The sequence below is a fragment of the Nicotiana tabacum genome, chromosome 20 (assembly GCF_000715075.1).
Source record: "Nicotiana tabacum cultivar K326 chromosome 20, ASM71507v2, whole genome shotgun sequence".
Taxonomy (NCBI): Eukaryota; Viridiplantae; Streptophyta; class Magnoliopsida; order Solanales; family Solanaceae; genus Nicotiana; species Nicotiana tabacum.
This window is the reverse complement of record NC_134099.1, coordinates 11518643-11530066: the sequence shown is the minus strand read 5'-3', so window position 1 is coordinate 11530066 and position 11424 is coordinate 11518643.

Sequence of the window (11424 nt, the reverse complement as noted above, 5' to 3'; positions counted from 1 at the left end):
CTTCACTTCAAGTAATATGACTTGTACGCGTGGTCAGAATTGAACTTCGGAAGTTCAGGGTTGATTTGGAAAAGAAATTCTCATTTCGGAAGCTTTAAGTCGAAAGAATTGATTGAGGTTGATCTTTGAGTAAATGCCTCGGATTCGGAATTTGAAGCTTCCAACAGGTTCATATGATGATTTTGGACTTGGGCGTATATCTGCATCGGGTTTTGGATGACCCTGGAGCGTTTCCGCGCCTATTGTGGAAAATTGGCATTTTGAAAGAATTTCATAAATTTGGGTTGAAGTGTATTTCAATGTTATCGGCGTCCATTTGGGATTCCGAGACTGAGAACAGCTCCGGTGGTGATTCTGGTCTTAGGAGCACGTCCGGATGTGGATTTGGAGGTCCGTAGGTCATTTCGGGGTCATTTGGCGAAAGTTAGAAATTTGAAGGTTATTGGAAAGTTTGACTAGGAGTGAACTTTTCGATATCGGGGTCAGATTCCTTTCCGAAAGTTGGAGTAGTTCTGTAATGTCAAAGGTCACTTGTGTGCAAAATTTGAGGTCAATCGGACTTGATTTGATAGGTTTCGGCATCGAATGTCGAAGTTTAAAGTTCTAAAGTTCATTGAACTTGAATTGGAGTGTCATTCATAGTTTTGACATTGTTTGATGTTATTTGAAGTCTCGAGCAAGATTGTGCCACGTTTTGGGATAGGTTAGTAAGATTGTACGGGGTCTTGGGGGCCTCGAGTATGTTTTGGGATGGTAACGGATCAATATGGGCTGCTTTGGAACTATTGTTGCTGGTTCTAGTTTTGTCCTTTGCGAACACAAAGGGAGTCATGATGATAGGCTATAATTGCGTATTTTAGTCGATTATTACATTCAAATTTACTGCACTTTAGTTGAGTTTGCGCTTTAATCGCAAGTGTTTTGCACTAATGGTGTGTTTTATGCTTTGTAGGAGTGATTCTGAGCTATATAGATGTTATGGAATGAATTCAAGTGATTTGGAGCTTTGAAGTTTGAGTAAAAGCCCAAGAAAATAAGCCGGGATAGTATTCGGGGATCAACGGATAATAAAACAACAAAACGAAGACTCGAGTAGGCATATTGCGCACTATTTAGTAAAATGCACATAACCTTTTACTCAGAACTCTTTTTGGGCTACATAATATATGGTTGGAAATATAACTCAAAGGGCTACAATTTTCATGTTTTACGTTATTCCAAATTCCAAATGGAACAGGGTGAAAAACTGCAGTTACGGTAGGACCGCGACGGAGCAAAGCTGTAGATTCAGAGGACCTATTTGGCCGCGGTCCCGGCGTAACTGCGGTGAGACCGCGGCGGGATGCGTAAATTTCAGGGACCAAAGTGCAAAACACGTGATTTTAAGCCCTAAACCCTATATTAAACGAAGGAGGCCGGCCAAAACAGGGAGAGAAGGATTTTTGGAAGTGAAAAACATCAGAAGGAAGGGCAAGAAGCAAGGAGGATCATTGGGCATCAATCTTTAATCTTCTTCTTTGTTCTTTTACCTTTGAATATGAATTCTTTTGTGATTTTTGTTATTTTCATGAGTAGATAACTTTTCTAATCTATGGTTTTGGTGAAACCCGTTGGGGATGACTTGGTTGTTATATTAATATAGTTTCGAGTTGGTTGTTAATCTCTATTTGTTCAACTACGTTTTGATTGTGGTCGATTGAAAGGATCCTCAATTAGCCGTTCTTATTTATTATGTATCTGCTTGAGAGAAAGTGCATATTTAGGTAGTTGTTTGAACTACCTCACTCCCGGAGTATAGGTGAGAGTCATAACCGAGGGTTTAGAGGTTGGATTAGAGATAACGATACCTCGGGTGCGATCTGAGTGAACTGTAATGCGAATCTAGCTAGAGTAACTTGAGAGAGTGCGTCTAGTAAATTATCATAATTACTTGAGAGAGATTTATTATAGCTGGAGAGTTCATGATTGATATAGGCAACTAAGTCACATCTATAAGAAATATACAACCAAGGAAATCAACAACGGGGGAAACCATTACCTTAGACCTTTATTCCAATTGTTTACAATTCAAGCATAGTTAGTTTTCAGCTATTTATTTGATTTTAGTTTTAGAAAATTGTTCAATCTTATATTATTAGTGATATTAAACAGATATAGATAAGCCTTTTTTCACTGTGGGATTCGACTCCGGACTTTTAGACCGAATTATATTTGCAGCGACCGCTTATCCTTTTTAGGACTAGAGTTGGGCATGATCAAATTTTGGCGCCATTGTCGGGGAACTAACGGTGTAGTTGTAGCTGTATATATTGTTAGGGTTCACGTTTGAACTTTTATTTTGTTTTCTTTTTTTGTATTTTTTTTAATGATTGTTGATTTGAGAAAAATGGCATCTTGGAATTATGGGAATTTAGGTGTAGATAATTCTACTATTGATCTCCATACATATTGTGAAGGAAACCACCTGTGGCAAAATTTTCAAAACGTTCCTGAGAGCGAGTTATGTGCAGCAACTCAATCTTATTTGTGGAATGTGTGTGATGTGTGTGGTGGTAAAAATGGTCACTTTTATGGTTGTGCTTATATTTCTTATCTTCCCCCAACCCCTTACTATGATGGTTCTACCTTTTCTTGTGAAGTTAATAGGAACAAAGAACCTGGGAATGCGGACCTGAAGGAGATCAAGGATATGCTAAAGTGCCTTATGGAACAAAACAATGAAAAACAATTGCAGATAGAAAGGCAAGAGGCAACTATTCGCAAGTTGGAGGCTCAATTGAGTCAAGTGGTTGGAGCTATTAATGCTCAACAAGCCAATATTAGGGATAGTAGCCAAGAAGAGCATGAATTGGAGGTGTTAATTGGGGAGATCAGAGTAGAACATCAACAACCTAGCCAACTACAATTTGAAATTGTCAATGTTGAAGAAGTGAGACTAGAGTCATCCAATGACATTGAGGATACAAATTTTGTTGACTCTAGTAGCATTGATGTTGAGGATGTTGAAAGTCCTGAAGTTCATGTGTTTGAGTGCATTGGCCCTCACTCCAAACATTTTTCTACATTGTGCTTGGATGACGATATGGAAATCGAGTCATCCGAACCGATTGAGAAGTCAAGGAATGAGGACCAAGGTGCATATATTCTGGCATTCTTCTTGCCAGAAAGTCAGGATTACATACCTCATACAAAGGCCAAGGAGTGCAGAATATTACATTATTTTCTTGGGCCAGCTAGATTCGTTCCACCACCCCATGACCATAATCATAAGCTTGAATGAAAACTTGGGGTTCAATTCATAAGCTCGAGGTGGAGGAAAAAAGTGATTCGCGTCGTGTCGCGACGTTAAATCAAGCGCTTGTTGGGAGGCAACCCAGTTTTATTATTTTTTTTAATTATTTTTTTATATTTTTAATTGTATTATTTTTTTAATGTCAATTTATATTTTCTAGTAGAATGGAAAGAAAAGGTCTTGGAAAGATGTAACAACAAACCAAATAGTCGGAACTAAGTGTGAGGTACCCGCATGAAGGACCAAGCTTGGGAGAAGTCTGAGTATCCCATGAGCTGTTAGTGCTTCGGCCTTTCGCCTACCAGGGAGTCTCTTTTATCCTTTTATTAGTTATGGTGTGCATTGGGGACAATGCACAATTTTAAGTATGGAGTGAGGGGATTGTCTGGGTGACTTTCTATGCTATTTTAGTTGTGTTAGTTTAATTGAATAATTTTTTTAAAATAGAAAATATTAGACTTTTCCCGATGATGGATCTATTAGACAATTTTCTTGAGGGATTTAAGTCTAAAGAAAAAAAAAACAAAAGGTTTTTCTTTAAACCACGGTTCTTTTCTAAGGGTTTTATTTGAACCGGGTGTAATTAGTTTTTTGGGGGGAATAGGAGCCATTGTGTTGTGTTTTGAAGTGAAGCAATATCTCTTGACTTTGTTATGCCTTGAGAATAGTGAGAACTTTGGTTGTGATGCTTAAGCTTGACTATTGTATAAGTACCTTAAATTGTGTGTTCTTAAAATTGCTTAACTGCTTTGACTAGAGTGTCCATGAATCCAATCCTGAGTGAGTTATGTGCCATGTGTGTGTAAGGAATTTTTATATTCTGTGCATTACATTTGATGCCTAGAACTTGCCATGTGTGTTTTCAAAGCGAAGTAGTAGTTTTGTTCAGTCTTGGAAGTAATATAGGCGTTTCTTTGTTGAGCCAGATATGTATATCTTACCCACCTAATTGTTATGTATCGTAGTTAACCTTTTGAGCCTGTAATCTTGTTTCTTTGGTAACCACATTACAAGTCTTAACCATTTGTTGGAATTAACCATCTATTTGAACCATTGTAACCTCTCATGAGCACTTGAATTGTTTATGAACTTTGTAAAAGTTAAAGTGTAAGGTGGTTGGTTTGGCTTTCAAGTAGAACTAATGAAATTAGGAGAAAGGTGCACTGATTTGAAAAAAAAACAAGAGCCACTTGAATTGAAAAAGAAAAGAAAAAAAAATAGTTGTATTATTGTGAAAAAAGATAAGTGGTAGCTCTTGATGTAAGTGTGCTTAAAAAATAATGGGGTAATTTACATTGATGTGAAGGTGGAGTTTTGGTTTGACATAAGTATGGAGTTTAAATGTTAAAGAATATATATTAAAGTGCTTAGGGAGATGTAGTCACTCTTATATCTAAATGTATCCAACTCGTCCCACAGCCTACATTACAACCAAATAAAGTCCTAGTTGATCCTAGATTGAATGAGCTCGATTAGTGAAGTAGTACACTATGGGCAAGCTTATGGTGCATCTTTTGTGCCATATGAATGTTATTTCTGAGAGTGAGTGAATTCTTTCTATCTTGAGTTCCTAAGTGTTCTAAAATTTTATTGTGTAGAACTACTCTCTTTTGTTGTGTGAGGGCACTTGATTCATGAAGGAAAGGTAATGTCAGTGACCTCTATGTTAGATTAAGTAGGTGAGTTGTGAGTAATGCGTGGTAACTGTGAGTCAAATCTTGAGGTGAAGATGTTATGCTTTTGTGCTTAGTCTATTTTAACTATTCTTGGTGTGATGAGTTAGGAGAATTGCTTAAAAAGGTCGTGTCTATATAAAGTGTAGTTTGATTGCTTGAGGACGAGCAATGGTTTAAGTATGGGGTGTTGATGATCGGCTATAATTGCGTATTTTAGTCGATTATTACACTCTAATTTACTGCACTTTAGTTGAGTTTGCGCTTTAATCGCTAGTGTTTTGCACTAATGGTGTGTTTTATGCTTTGTAGGAGTGGTTCCAAGCTATATAGATGTTATGGAATGAATTCAAGTTATTTGGAGCTTTGAAGTCTGAGTAAAAGCCCAAGAAATTAAGCCGGGATCATATTCGGGGATCAATGGATGATAAAACAACAAAACGAAGACTCGAGTAGGCATATTGCACATTGTCTAGTAAAATGCATATAGCTTTTTGCTCATAACTCCATTTGGGCTACATAATATATGGTTGAAATGATAACTCAAAGGGATAGAACTTGCATGTTTTATGTTGTTTCAAATTCCAAAAGGAATAGGGTGAAAAACCGCAGTTACGGTAGGACCACGGTAGGATTGCGGCGGAGCAGAGCTCCAGATTCAGAGGACCTATTTGGCCGCGGTCCCAGCGTAACCGCGGTGGGACCGCAGAAGGACGCATAAATTTCAGGGACCAAAGTTCCAAATACGGGATTTTAAGCCCTAAACCCTATATTAAACGAAGGAGGACGGCCAAAACAGGGAGAGAAGGATTTTTGAAAGTGAAAAACATCAGAAGGAAGGGCAAGAATCAAGGAGGATCATTGGGCATCAATCTTTAATCTTCTTCTTTGTTCTTTTACCTTTGAATATGAATTCTTTTGTGATTTGTTATTTCCATGAGTAGCTAACTTTTCTAATGTAAGGTTTTGGTGAAACCCGTTGGGGATGACTTGGTTGTTATATTAATATAGTTTCGAGTTGGTTGTTAATCTCTATTTGTTCAATTACATTTTGATTGTGGTCGATTGAAAGGGTTCTCAATTAGCCGTTCCTATTTATTATGTATCTTCTTGAGAGAGAGTGCATATTTAGGTAGTTGTTTGAACAATATCACTCCCGGAGTATAGGCGAGAGTCATAACCGTGGATTTAGAGGTTGTATTAGAGATAACGATACTTCGGGTGCGATCTAAGTGAACTGTAATGTGAATCTGGCTAGCGTAACTTGAGAGAGTGCGTCTAGTAAATTATCATAATTAGTTGAGTGAGATTTATGATAGCTGGAGAGTTCATGATTGATAGAGGCAACTAAGTCACAACTATAAGAAATATACAACTAAGGAAATCAACAACGGGGGAAACCATTACCTTAGACTTTTATTCCAATTGTTTACAATTCAAGCATAGTTAGTTTTCAGCTATTTATTTGATTTTAGTTTTAGAAATTGTTCAATCTTGTAATCTTAGTGATATTAAACAGATACAGCTAAGCCTTAGTTCTCTGTGGGATTCGACTCCAGACTTTTAGACCGGATTATATTTGCAGCGACCGCTTATCCTTTTTGGGACTAGAGTTGGACTTGATCAAGTCCCGCATTTGCAAAGAGGAATTTTGGGCTGCTGGTATTTGGCCACCGCGAACGGGAGGCAGTGGACGCGAACGCGAGGTAGAATCTAGGAAAACCTTCGCGAACGCAACACAGGGGTCGTGAATGCGAAGAAGAGGACTAGGGGACCTGGAGCCCTTTAGCCTTCGCATACGCAGAGCTTCAAGCGCGAACGCGAAGCAGTGGGGCACGAAGGCATCAGGAACGTAATGCCTTGGTCGCGAACACGAAGAAGGGAGTGACTATGCTGGGCAGAATATTTTAAAAGGGGGATTTAGCCCATTTCACCCATTTCTCTCTTGGTTTGGGCGATTTTGGAGAGGCTTCAAGGAGAGATTTTCATCATCTATGACAAGGTAAGTGATTCTCACCTATTGCAAGTTAAATACTTGGATTATACATAGATCTTAACTTTGAAATTAATGGAAAACTAGTAGAAATTTGGAATTTTGAAGAAAACCATAGAAATTGGTATTTTGGGATTTTGATCGCAAAATTGAGCATGGAATTGGGAATAAATTATATATTTGAGTTAGCAATATTATGGGTAATTTTTATCTTCAAAAATTTTCGGTATCCGGGAATGTGGGCCCGAGGATTATTTTATCGACATTTCGAGCGGAGTTGGGAAATTGTCTAAATTGATTTGTTATGAGTATTAGAGTATATTTTTATTTTGCATATTGTTTGACTAGTTTTGGAGAGACGAGCATCTGTTTGAGGTGTTAGAGGGGCTTTGGAGCCGGTTATAGAACTTCGGAGTGAGGTAAGTCTCCTGTTTAATCCTGTGAGGGGAAAACTACCCCTAGGTGTTGTAATTGTTATTTTCTACTTGTTGCGGGGGCTACGTACGTACGAGGTAACGAGAGTCCATACGTAGCTAGTTTCATGTTATTGTCCGGGTAGACTTAGGTTCACATCATGCTATACTTGTAATATAGTGGTTATAATTGCTCGTTTAATTCCTTTATTTTGCATTATTACTTGAGACTAGACATGCGTAGAGCGATGGACTCGCTATTGTATATATTTCACAAGTTTCATGATTAGTCACGAAACAATTGTACTCCTCTTATTAAATTGTTTTCGCGATATATATATGTTTCATTAAAAGGTTTTCCATTAAAGAAATTATAACTCACACATTTATTCGTGAGTCAGGCCAAGGACCCGCTAAAGATTCTTATTCTAATAGGATCGTTCATTCGCCTCGGCAGGATTTATGTACCACACTCTCATGGGAGCAGGCCGTTCACCTCGACAGTTTAATAGATACATATATGGTTCATGTCGTTTGACCGTCGATAGTACACAAATTATGATGGGCACGGTCTGTATGCCTCGACATTTCTATAAGATATCCTCATGAAATCATGCGTAATATTTGGCAAAAAGCCAGTGTATCTATCAGTTATTATTCCTGATTTGAAGTATATAGTGTGTGTGTGTGTGTGTGTGTGTGTGTGTGTATATATATATATATATATATATATATATATATATGCATGCTCTGGTTGAGGAGGAATTTGCTAATTGAGAGTTTGAGCCCATTGTAAAGAGGAGAATTGTACCATGCATTTATACTTGTTTATTCATTTATTTGCTCTGCCTCTTATTTATTCACCTCTTTACTGTACCTGATATTATTGGACCACTAGTGAGTGTTGATGTCGACCCCTCGTTACTACTCCTCCAAGGTTAGGCTAGATATTTATTGGGTATACGTTGATTTACGTACTCATACTACACTTGCTGCACATTTTTTTGCAGACACTTTTATGTTTGGTGGTCCTTTGGGCGTGGAGGTGAGGATGACTCGGGGACTTATCCTGAGCTGCATTTCAGGTTACGATCTGTAACCAGCAGAGTCTCCTTCAGACGTATTTATATTCTCCTGTCCAATTTGTATTTCGGATAGATGATGTATTTTATTTTACTTCCTAGTAAATAATCATGCACTTGTGACACCAGATTTTGGGGAGGATTATGGGTTGTTCCATATTGTTGTTGTGAAGATATTATCATTTACTCTGTAAAATTTTATCTCTTACTATTTAATTGAAGGAAATTTATTATTTCAAAAATACTAAAATGAGTAATTAAGTTAAACTTTTATTGTTGGCTTGCCCGACAGTGGTGTTATAGTTTTGAAGTTGGGTACTAGTTGTTATGATGATTCATGAGTTGTTATCTAACAATATTGATGTAATGGTATGATGTTTGTCTATGTGTCGGGGCAGTGAATGACTTGAAAGGAAGTTTTTCTCAGTGCATGATTCAAAGGTTCAGCGTTTTATTTCCAGCGAAGGAAAGGAAATTAGACTATGAATGTTCAGGGTTGGGTTGATGGAGTAACGATATTTGATGTTTTCGAGCGTGGTGAAATTTTCATCTGTGATGTGGCGTCGTTTTCTTTGTTGAATGTGTTAAGTTCGCAGGTGTTATAGTTTTATTCAATTCGCCTTCAGGGTAGAGTATTGTGAAATGGTGCCGGGGAAGTGGTTGTCATAGATCGCAGTGTGCAATGGCTCAGAATTGAATCGGTGTTCCTAATGTCGATGGATCGAGGAATATGATCTTCAGAGAAGTTTAAAGTTGGTAGTGATCTATTGATCCAAGTGCTACAGAGATGAATTTTTATTTGAGGCAACAATTTGGCAGCGAAGAATGAGGAATGACATGGCGAAAGGGAGTCTCGTGGTGGTTGAATTATTAGTAGGTTAAGTATGAAAAGTAGAAGTCGGGAAGTTGCCTAAAGGAGAGGGTTTGACTAAAGTGGGAGAGTGACAGAGTAGCATATGGGTTCTGTGGTAGGATAGCTACACGCCTTGAGGAAAGTTTAGAGTGATTTGGGATTTATGGTGGGTGGTGACTAGGCCTACGGAGAATATTGGCTATTATATTGGGGAAGATTGGATACAACAGAAAGGAGTTTGTTTGATATGAAGAAGAATGCAACATGACTTCGGGTTGGAATGTGTTGTCGCAATCTTAGTGATGTCAGTGGAGAGTGGACGGACTTGCACAGCTGGTGAAGGAGCACAGGCTCAGAATGGTTTATTGATTTCATAGTAATTGTACCCAGAGCAACGTTGTTGGATGATGTCGGCATGGAAATTTTCACAAGTGGGTTATCTTCTGTGAGCAGGTTAGCGGATGTGTGGTGTTGATGAAGCTTCTACGAAGAATTCTATCGGCTATCCAGTAAGAGATCGAATATGTGAATGTGGCTAGTGATTCAGAGTGTTCATAAAATGTGTAACAGGAAGATTTTGAGAAGTTTTGCAGGACGGTTATGCGAGATCATGACAATGAGAAAGAAGGAATCTTGGTAGGTTCCAAGGCTGTGTAATTGTAGCTTTAAGCTAAGTGGGAGAGCCCCACCATCTACGATTGAATTGTATGGTTGTCTACTTTTGAGGTTTCTATTTAGCGGCATATTGGTCGGTTATTACGACTAAGGAAAGAAACCAACAGTAGTAGTTTGAGCAAAGGATTTGAGGAATGTGTGTTATATGTTGCCTAATCGATTCATATTCAAGCTTGGGAATGACTTAAAACTTATGCTTCATGTAGATGTGATGTACGAGGAAAGTGGTTCAGCCGAGTGCTTCTTTAAGAGAGTGTTCATGTGCTAGCAGGGCCTTGGAGTTTATTATATTTGGGACTAACTCGGATTGGATGACTCTCAACAACGATCCTAGTGGATTCAAAAGTTAACGTGCAGTGTCAAAGGGTTTCGAGTCTGTAGTATGGTTAAGTACCGAGCTTTTGTAGCGGATTAGGAAAGGGGCTTGGAGTGTTCTATATTATCTTTAGTTTGTGTTGTAGCGTTGGAAGAATAGGAGAAAATAACTTTGGATTCATAGAGAAATTATCAGAATGGGTATGCCAGTTAAAGATGTGAATATGCGCACAAGGAGGGTATGAGATGGTTAGTTGGTTTTAAGACAACGTGGTCTCGTGAAATGAGGTTTCTCAGGATGAGTGCGGATATGGGTTTGTTATGTTTTGAATAGAGCTACTATTATTCCTAAGGCAAGTCCGAAGTAAATTAGAAGAAATTGGTTTAGTTAGCAATGGTTGAATCGGCATGATAGTGGCAATGATAAGTTCCTTTAGCGTGTTAAGTTATGAAGGTGATTTGTGGCAGTATGTACGAGGCTTTACGGCCGCCGTAATTTGATTTATTTAGAGGTATTCGATTATAATGGCTTGTTATGTGTAGATGGATCCCGGAAGGTTTATGGTGGTTTAGGCCACTGCTTGAGGATTGTATTTTATGCTATTAAGGGAATTCAGTCGGGTGAGCAATAGTTCTCTTGAAATGAGTTAAGTGAAAGGTTTCTATATGATAAAATTTTTATTCTATTGGTGGTTCAAGAGTTATGATGGAAATCTTATATTCTCACGTATTGGTATGTTAGGTGCAGTGAGTGGCATGGGAATTCGAAGTTAAGGATCAAGGTTGCGGTTTGGTGTTGACAAAAATGTCAAGAGCTCGGATGAGCAGGAAATAATTCATATGTTTAGAGTAAGCTGGTATTGTCTTTACCGTCACCTGAGATCTGTGTCCTGTGTAAGAGTCTTTGTGTACTGATATACGGATTCTCGATTAGCTTTACAACATTGTATAGCTGGTGGTATGGATGTGTAGACTTTGTTACCTGGTGCGGAAGGTCGTGGAAGTATATCCTATAAGAAATTTGTATGAATGTGACATGTAGTCACTTTATTGATTAATGATTTAAACCAAGAATTGAGATTGTGGTGATGTTGCTAATGTGAGAGTTTATGCCTGAAGAGCGCTCTG